The sequence below is a fragment of the Miscanthus floridulus genome, chromosome 16, assembly GCF_019320115.1.
Source record: "Miscanthus floridulus cultivar M001 chromosome 16, ASM1932011v1, whole genome shotgun sequence".
In the NCBI taxonomy this organism is placed as follows: Eukaryota; Viridiplantae; Streptophyta; class Magnoliopsida; order Poales; family Poaceae; genus Miscanthus; species Miscanthus floridulus.
Window position 1 is genome coordinate 49238901 of NC_089595.1, and position 10625 is coordinate 49249525.

The 10625-nt window shown below is 40.9% G+C and overlaps 1 non-coding gene across 1 annotated transcript; it reads right to left on the reverse strand.

The window, feature by feature from the left end:
- On the reverse strand, window positions 1-107 carry LOC136514536 (small nucleolar RNA R71). The gene has a single exon (XR_010773692.1). It is a non-coding gene; the product is annotated as a small nucleolar RNA R71 (small nucleolar RNA).
- Window positions 108-10625: the final 10518 nt, after the last annotated feature.

A 10625-nucleotide genomic window follows, 5' to 3' on the forward strand; every position in this document is an offset into this window, starting at 1 on the left:
GCCCTGAGGGGAAATTTTTCAAATTTCTAGCAGACTTTAGTGGAATCCATCCCCAAGGCATGGGAGAGGTTATAGGATTACATCCAAGCATGCCCGCACCATGGAATGGAAACTGGCTTGTGCTCCAAAACTTCTATGAGGGAATTACGCCCATGTCAAAGGGGCACGTAGATGCTGCTGCTAGAGGAGCATTTCTTTCCCTCACCATCAATGGAGCATGGCTCTCATTGAAAACATGGTGGCCAATCAGAGCTAGGGGAAGAAAGAAAACAAAAATGCATGCATACCGTGAAGGAGGCAGATATACTTGCCACAAAAAAGGACTTACTACTAAAAAGATTGAACGAAAGGGCCCATGAGAAGGAAGCCATGAAGCCCATTGTTTAGGCCACGAACTCACAAATGACTTGCGAAGTTTGTGGAGAAATTGGCCACTCGAGGAATGATTGCCTCGAGACCTGTGAGGAAGCTGCATATTTCAACAACGCGTTCTACCAACAAAACAATAATGGGTGGAACAACCAGTCCCACCCACAAGGAGGTAATTCAAATTACAATTTAAATTTCAATTCAAACCAACCCTCCTTGAAAGACTTTGTCTTAGGCCAAGCGAAAATAAATGAAAGCCTTACTAAAAAGCTAACTTATAATGACAAAATGCTAGAAAATATTAACTCAAAAATAGAAGATTTATCTTCCGCTATTAAAAATCAATTGAGCTTTAATAAAATGATAGAAACACAATTAACTCAATTTGCTACTACTGTTCCTATTAATAATAAAGGCAAGATTCTGGGGCAACCCAAGAATTCTCTTGAAAAATTATTGCGGAGACCACGAGGGGTGGTAAGTCCACTCGTGATCCAATAAACTCTAACGATAAAGCAGGGAGAGCACTAGGGCAACAGGAGGAGGGAGCTTCTTCAACAAAAAACAAAACGATCAAGAAGAGGAGGAAATGGCGCCACAAGACTTCGTTGACACCAGTTACTTGCTATTTCTGAGAAGAAAAAGAAAACAAGCCATGGACGAGCAAGTTGCTCATTTTGTCGAGATGATAGAGAAGATACATGTGAGCGTCCCCCTAATGGACGTATTACATGTACCTTCTTATGCATAATACATCAAAGGCATCCTTAACAACACAAGACCGTTGCCATCCACATAGGTCCTAAAGCTAATGGATGAGTGTAGCGCAGCTATACTCAACCATCTACCCGAGAAGAAGAAAGACCCTAGGTGCCCCACAATCACGTGCTCAATTGGGACCCAACAGTTCGATCATGCCTTGTGCAACCTAGGGGTGAGTGTTAGCGTAATGCCCAAGGTCGTATTCGATAAGTTGAACTTCACGCATCTAGCGTCCACACCGATGATGCTCTAGTTGGCCAATTCCATGGTCCGCTATCCCGTAGGGATTGCCGAAGATAACTCGGTTAAAATATGGGGTTTGTCGATGCGGGACCCATGGGATACACCACAAGGAAGAGAGGAGATCTAGTTTGATTAGGATTCCTCCCATGTAATCCTAGTAGTAATACTACCCTATAATCCTACTAGGACTCTATATTGTAAACCAACTAGGACTCTGGCCTCCTGACTATATAAAGGAGGGCAGAGTTACTAGAGAGAACCAACTCGGGAGACTTGAGGCAACACAACACTTTACAGTCAATCTAACGCAAAGGCTAACACCGACTGGACGTAGGGCTATTACTCGATCAACGATCGAGGGTCCAAACCAGGATAAATCGACTGTCTCTTGCGTTTACCATCGAGTTCTGCATATGCTGAAGCCCAAACATACTGCCCTGGGATCCTACAACTTGGAGTTTTCTGTTCCATGGTGGATAATCGGCTAGTTGGCATCTCTATTGGCATCAAGACCAAAGCGGAGCCAAGTCCAGATTGGATCAGAAGTTGGATTTCTATCTCGGCGATTCACCTAGTCGGAACCGACGCTCAGGCCAACAGAAAGCTACCTGTTGTGGAGCCGAGGAGAATCGGTCGTACTGCCGTTGGTGGTGATGGAAAATTCATGCTGCTGCACATGTCTCGAACTGAGATCATCATCGTGCGGCTCCAATTTCCAACTCGGCTGCTGTCTGTCTTCTCAAGATCAATTTGCTGTACACGCGAATCGTGACGTCCGGACTGAACGAGCAACCAAGCAAGGGACTCGAAATGAGCAACCAAGACTTGCAAGCTAATTGTGGAATCCTACTTCAACTTGCAACGTCCGGACTGAACGAGCAACCAAGCAAGGGACTCGAAATGAGCAACCAAGACTTGCAAGCTAATTGTGGAATCCTACTTCAACTTGCAACGTGACTACGCGCACTCGTCTGAGTACGACTTCACGCACCGTCCGACTGCGTCAAGCCATCAAGCCGAAAGCAAGTTGTCCGACTGCATCAAACTGTCCGACTATTATTCGACTGCATCAAGCCAGAGACGAGCAGTCTGACTACATCTAGCCATCGAGCCCAACTCCTCCATGCATCCGTCAATCAAGCTAAGTCATGGTTTAATATTTTTTCAAATATTCTTTAATCATCATATATCTCTAGATATTATCCATATGCCTCCGCGGCTCTACTATAGTTGATTTACCTGAGTTGCTGAGGCCTTAATCCGTGAAGCCTACTCGTCGAAAAGGTGCGAGAGGTGTTTAAACGTAACAGGCTACCTACCTAGGGAAATTGCATGGCCTAGTAAGAGCAAGACGCGAAAAAATTTAATATGCATTTTATAATGTCTTCTCTTAACGGTTGTTAATTTACCTAGGTTGCTGAGGCCTTAATTTGTGAAGCCTACTCGCCCGAAAGGTGTGAGAGGTGTTTAAACATAACAGGCTACCTACCTAGGGAAATTACATAGCCTAGTAAGAGCAAGACACGAAAAAATTTAATATGCATTTTATAATGTCTTCCCTTAACGGTTGTTAATTTACCCGGGTTGCTGAGGCCTTAATCCGTGAAGCCTACTCGCCGAAAAGGTGCGAGAGGTGTTTAAACGTAGCAGGCTACCTACCTAGGAAAATTACATAGCCTAATAAGAGCAAGACGCGAAAAAATTTAATATGCATTTTATAATACTAGGACATACTTCCAACTTGATATCTTGTATATCAATTATTACATACTTTCTCGTATGATTACTTTACAGGGAACCATTTTCTGAACCACGTCATCAAATAAGGAGCTCGCCCACCGCTGGCTGCCTTACTTGGCAAGATCCAACATATCCTCAAAAGAGGTTTTCAGTTCTTTGAACAACTCAGATTCAAGACCCTCTAGCTTTTTGTTCCAAATAGCAAGAGGCTCAGAGGCTACACTTAGTGAGTGCACTTTTTCTTCAAAAAAGTGCACATCACTCTCAAAAAAGCACACACCACCCGAAGATCCCAAGAAGCGCTACATGGTTTCACTCAAGAAAGCACTCGGGCGACGCTTGTTCCTGCTTGGCAAGACCTGGAGGAACAAGACAAGGCTTCTAGAGTTCAACCATGAAGTGCTCGGGGGTTGTCGATGCGGGACCCACGGGATACACCGCAAGGAAAAGAGGAGATCTAGTTTGATTAGGATTCTTCCCATGTAATCCTAGTAGTAATACTACCCTATAATCCTACTAGGACTCTACATTGTAAATCAACTAGGACTCTGGCCTTCTGACTATATAAAGGAGGGTAGAGTTCCTAGAGGGAACCAACCCGGGAGACTTGAGGCAACACAACACTTTACAGTCAATCTAACACAAAGGCTAACGCCGACTGGACGTAGGGCTATTACTCGATCAACGATCGAGGGTCCGAACTAGGATAAATCGACTGTCTCTTGCGTTAACCGTCAAGTTCCGCATACACTGCAGCCCAAACTAACTGCCCTGGGGACCCCGTGGCAGGCTATCGGTGGTCATATATCGACAGGGTTACTTCGTCCCCATCAACTTCGTGGTGCTAGACATGGAAACAACAAAAGAGTCACCCCTCATTCTTGGATGGCCCTTCCTAAGCACCGTAGGAGCACAGATTGATGTTGGAGCTAGAGAAATCCGCTTCAATATCAATGACAAAGAATAAATGTTCGACTTTTGGCCCTGGTAGGAGCAATTCTCCATGATCAGAATCAAGTACGGGTCAACCCCATGATGTAGGAGGTTGAAATACAACTTCAATTGGTGGATAGCCTCGTTAGGTAAAACAAGGAAAATAAAAAGAGGCCATAGTCGAAGAAGAACAACCCAAACCAAAAGAAGAAATTCCAAAGGTTGTTCCCACACCATCAAAGAAGAAAACGATGGGAAAACAAAAAGAGGAAGCTCCAAAATCCACCACCACACCAACCAAATCAAACAAAATGGTGTGGAAACCAAAGAAAGTGCAACCATCCATGTCTCCTTCAGGCACGGATGTACCATCCTCAAGCAAGAAATGAAAGGAGATGAGTCCTGCTCAATGCACTTTAAACGGTGAGCCCTTCCGAAGGTAAATCGGTAGATATCCCTTATATTTATAGAAATTGCTAAACTTAGATAATTATAATGCATAAAATCATGCTAAAAATTAATAATTAGTTTATCTTTTATCTATTAAATAAAATTCTAGTTATCCTACCATGCTCTATACAATTATGATTTGGTTTGAAGTATGATTTCCAGCGATCATACTTTTATAGGCTTTTCAAATTAAGCATGGTGCTTAGGTTGATCAGCCTACCTTGATCAAATTAAACATTATGTCTAGTTTGATCATTGTACTAAAACTGCTGAGAATAGACATGGAATAAACTTACTAATAAAACCATATAAAAATATGTAATAAAATAACAATAACCTACCTTAGAGTCTTCACCAAGCAACTGGCCTCAAGCTAGCTTAGGGGAGGACCCCTGTAGAGGTAACTTGCATCTTTTATTTTTCTTATTTTAAATTTTCACATTTTTTTGCATTTATTTAATTATTAGTATTTAAAAAAATTGAAAAAAATTAAAAATACCAAAAAATGAAATATGATAAAAATACCAAAACTATGAATTCCACTCTCATATGTGTTTTAAGAATATTTAGTTTCTCCTATATTGAAATGATGAATAGTTGCTCTGTCTATAATTCATCTATGTCTAGGTTGTAACTTAGTATTCCCCAAAATTTAAGTTTGTTGGCTAAAAAATGTCTCATCTTAAAAACTTGAAAAATTATGGGTTGCAAATGCATGCTCCTCGTCCAAGTTGTTGCGAGTTAAAATATGGTACAAATGGAATTTGCTATGACTTTGTTCTAAGAGAGACTTGACATCCGGAGTTTTCAATTTTAAAAATGCTAAAATCCAAAGTTCCTCAATGATTATGAATACCTACCAAGGCCACATGATATGATTCAAATTCAAACCTTCCTCACATGCTACTTGTTTGAGCATTTAGCTTTGTCAAATTGTTGTGACCCTTATTGAGATTCTCGTCATGCACCCATGATCAAGACACACGTACACACACAAATAAAACTGCTGACTCTTACACTGAGAGTTACACAAAAACATGTCTTTTCATCCACCAAATAATTACTCCATTCATTTATCATGAATTTCTCTCTCTAAAGTTTCATATGCCAAAAAGAATAGTATGGACTGCTAAAAAAAGGGAAGAGAAAGAAAAACAAAAAGTATCCATGCCAAAAGGCATGAGAGAAAAAAATGCATGCCAAAGAGCATGAAGAAAAGAAAAAGAAAAAGAAAGAAACAAAAATATCCCATACTTTCAAATAAAAGGTATTCTTTCAAAAGAGAGAGAGATGCATGATCAAAGGAGTACAAAAATATTTTACAATTAGGAACTTTATGAAAAACTCCACACAATTGCACGTCTTGATCAAAGTGTATGACTTGCATCTCCTTGAGCTCTGGTTTTTGACTTAGCAAAATATGTGATGCAAGTATGCCCCACTTTTGTACCTACCCAAAGCTCCACTCAAAGCCCTTAGTGGTAGGATGCGAAAAGAAGGCAAAATATCAAATATCATGGTGAGGTTTCATACAAATTGAGCGATAGAGAATCATTTGAGGAACTTACATTTATTTTACAAAATTTATAAAACCTCTGGAAAGATGGTTAATCAAGGAATGAATGATTGGTGATTCTATTAAAACCATTCTATCTTGCAACCACCCAAGAACTTGGAAAAGCTATACGCCCCACAGGAATCAAGGTAAAAGGTGGATAAAAATGCCAACTTATTTTAATTATGGAAGAATACTTTGTTATAGGCATGATACTTATGAAATATATTCAGCATAGTAGCAACTCCTGGTCAACAACCAAGTACTTATCTATTTACTCAGGACGAGCAAAGGTTAAGCTTGGGGGATTTGTTGGTGGTCCTTAACGATCAAATCCAACCGCGAACTAAAGTCCAAAACAAGAGAAATTAAGAAAACTTATACACATATTCTTTTACTATTGACATAGTTCCACTTGCATTGTGGGCTTACTTTTTTGCAGGACTTATATTTGCATACAAGGGAATTATATTCAAAATACGCCATACATCAAAGCGCAAAGTAGATCATTTGCAAAGAAGGAGAAGAAGGCTCATCCAAATGCCAATTATGGGCTAAGCACCAGCATAGGCACAACCCAGGCCCACCCAGCAACCGACAAGAGAAAGACAGTGGCCAGGAGCGTGAACCAAGGTGCGGGTGCACCTAGGGTGGGACCGCACCCCCGCCACCGCCTCTCGGGCCCACGTTGCTCAGGCGGTATCATTAATGCTAGGGGAGGTCGGTTACATTGGGGTTTCCATGTATAGCACACCAAACCGACCTCACACTTGTATAAGAAGAAGGGTGGAGCTCTCCTTCAACACACACACACCATTTGGAGCTACACACCTCACTACCACCTCTTGTATTTTTACTTTTAGTAGCATTTGGAGTTTGGCAAGAAGCTTCATTGGAGATCTTGTACCTTGGAGGATTCATGGTATGAATAATACAAAGAGTTAACTTATGTTCTTGGTCTCACATTATCAATATAGCTTTACTTATGAACTAGACTATAGTTCTCATGTCATAATCTTGACATATGAACTAGCATATAGTTTGTGTGTTATGATCTTAACATGTGCAACTTTATGCTTAACCATTCATATGACTATATGAAAAGAATTAAAGCAAAGTTGAGCTAAAGGTTCATTGTGCCTTTGGGTGTGCCCATGTCCTATGCTTGTGAATCCGTAGGGTCAGTTTCCTAGGGAGGTGTGGGTAGTTTTTGTGTAATCGGGCGCGGTGCCCAGGTACATGGGAGCAGGTGAATACATTTCCTACTCTCCGGTTGAGGGGTAGACGGCAAGTGGTGATAGCCCTATCTGTCCCTCATAATCCCCCATGTTTGGGTAGGGTGTAGGAGTCTAAATCATCACATGAGGTTGCCGGTAGACTAGAACTCAGTGGCCTCCTAACCTATCTTACACTTAGTTCTAACTCTAATCATGTATTTTGTATGGTCATCAACTATTCTTTGCACAACTATATTAGAACATGCCTGCTCCACTTAGAATTATTCTTTTATTCTTTGTTTTCCTTTTATCCTTGAGGTTGGCCCAAGTGTGTGTCCACTATACAGAATATACCATTTTTACCCCTGTTATAAACTATTAGTTTACTATGCAAGTATGTAATCTTGTTCATATCCATGCTAGACTATTATACCTTGCCCTCCTTTGGGAAAATATAAATAACAATACCCTAAATACTTCTAGGTGAAATGCTACAACGATAGATTCGTGTGCTTGCAAAAATTAATTCTGTAATCGTTAAGAACTATCGTTAATGGTATTTCTTGGCGTAGTCACTAGGAAGCACAAATATTAGTGATTGCATTAAGAAATGCCAACAACTATCATCTACAACCTAGCAGTAATGGTATCGCCCAAGCTTAGTCCATAGCTGTCTCCTTATCCCATGGAGCAATTTGGTGTAGATTCCTATGAACTGGTTCCTAGAACATATCAGTCCATAGAGAGACCAAACAAGACATCTGCACAAGGGGATCCAACACCCTATGCTTCCAACAACACCACTATTCTAGGGATTTGTCCCACGAAGACACTCCTCCCTAGAATCTATACCACTATCCAATACCTGCCATAGGTATAACTTCCAAGGAGCACTTAGGTCACACTCTGGCAAGACTTGCTCATTAGCTCATCATAGAATCTTGTTTGGTCAACTCGACCCTCACCATACAACCAAGACGCATGCCATGATCGCCTTGGTTGTTACCACATTATCGGTATCAAGTGCCTTAGCCACTCATAGTCAATTCTCCACCAAGCATCACATCAATGATATAATGCATAGTAGAAAGAAGTAGTAAGTAGTAAGCGAGCATCTATCCTAACAATGGGTGCATAGGGGTAAAGGTTGCGTCAAGGTAATGGCTTCAAGCATTCAACCATGTAGTCCAATCATAGATCATTGCATAAAAGTAGAGCACTAGCAGCAATATTATTACATGTCTAATAGGATTCTACGAGGTTGGGTGGGATGTGGCACCTACAGACTGGTCATCTCCCAACTCCTCCGTGTAGTCATAGTCCTCCTCCTCAAGGTCTAAATCCTCTAGAGTTGTTAAACATGACATATAGCCATGTTGAAAGATCCAAAAGCACTCAAACTTGGTCCTATGACGTAGAGCTCATTTTTAGGAGAATTTAGGGACATGTTTCATATTTTTCTGAGGTTGGATGATTTAGTTATGAATTTTCTAAGTTTAATTCCATTTTTAAAAAAGAAAAAGGGATGATTTATCCGGAGGTGACATGTGGTGGTTTTTGATTGGCTGAGGTGCGCGCGGTCACTGATAGGTGGGTCTAGTCAAAGGTAAATGGTCAGCAGTCAATGGTTATCGGACCAGGTTGGGCCAGGTCGGCCTAGACATGTGTTAGGTGCTAGGCTAGCCACGTGGCCTAGCTAGGCTCTTACAGGCTTTGGGTCCATGGGGCTGGCTCATGGTGGACTACAGCGTGCGGTTGGCATTTCTTAGCATCACCACTAGGATTTATGTTTCCTAGTAGTAGCACCAGAAACACCATGATGATATTTCTGAACACATGCAGAAATATTCTGCAAGCGCATGAATATATCGTTGTAGCATTTCACCTAGAAGTATTCAGGTATCATTTATATTTTCCAAAAGGAAGGTTTGGTGTGAAAGTTTTAAGTAGGGACATGGTCAAGATAACATGACTATATAATAGACTAAGGTTCATAACAGGGGTAAGCTAGGATAAATATTAGATAATGTGACACACACACTCAAACCAATCTCAAGGATAAAGATAAAAGAAAGAATAAAGAATAAAAGAATAAACCTAACTGGAGTAGGCTTATCTTGTATAGCTATGCTAACATGAGCAGATCATACAAATACATGAATATCTAAGGGTAGCAATCCTATGTTAAGATAGCATTGGTCACTATAAACTTACTTTGGGCACCGGATCACACCTGGTCTGCTAGGTGATGCTGGCCTATAGCTCTATGCCGTATTCGAACATGAGGGATTATGAAGGACGGATAGGGCTATCACCACATGTCGCCTACCCCTCAACCAGGGGATACGAGGCAAATGAAGGTAACTTCTAACATGGACACCAGATCTATGCTGTTGGTTACTACTCTAGCAGCGCCAAGGAACTTCCATCTTTATTAGGAGTCCTCTTACTAGAGCTTCTGCCACAGGGATGGACGACGAACCCGCAAGAATATAATGACCAAAACTAATCTTAAAGTAGAACCTACTACCTTAATTTAAGTCTTGGTCTAAACATGTATGTATGAAAGATTAAGTATAAAGTTCTATATGCTAAATTAATAACATAAGAACTTAGCTCTAATTTCATAACACAATTATATTGATAATGTGAGAGCAAGTACAAAAGGATCTCTTGATATTATTCATACCAAAAGGCTCAAGTTGGTCAAGCTCTCCAATGTAGCTTCTCCTAGCTCCAACTACTAAAATTAGTAAAAAGAATACAAGTGAGGGAGAGAGGCTCTTAAGTTGTGGTGTGTGTTGAGAGGGAGCTCTCCCCCTCTCTTTATACTAGCTAAAGGTCAGTTTAGCGGGAGATAAAATAGAAAACCACTCAAAACTGACCCTAGGTTTCATAAATGCACCACCTGTGCAATGTGGGCCTAAGAGGAGCTATGTCGGGGATAACCATCAAATTCATGACCTAAGACCCCTAGGAGCGCACATAACAACTCCTCTTTAGGATGTTTGCGCTGAGTTACACACACATTTCTAGTACAATGCAAATCAGACAACTTAATCACATACACACCTCAACCTCCCACTCACTTAGAAAACATAGCTAATATGATATAGGATTCAGAAGCATAAGATTACCGCTAAGTTTGCTACTTCGAACAACTATACTCCTACAATGGGTTGCCACTCTTGACACTCATCTACTCGTTGAGTTACACTCAGCTTATCTTGGAGAACGCCTTCTCCAAGTTCTACTAACTACCGTCTTCGTCGAAGCTAGATCCAAGAAGATGCTCCAACTACCTACAAAACAACTTAACAGTTGCACCATAAGTATATTGCGTACTCGTAGGACTT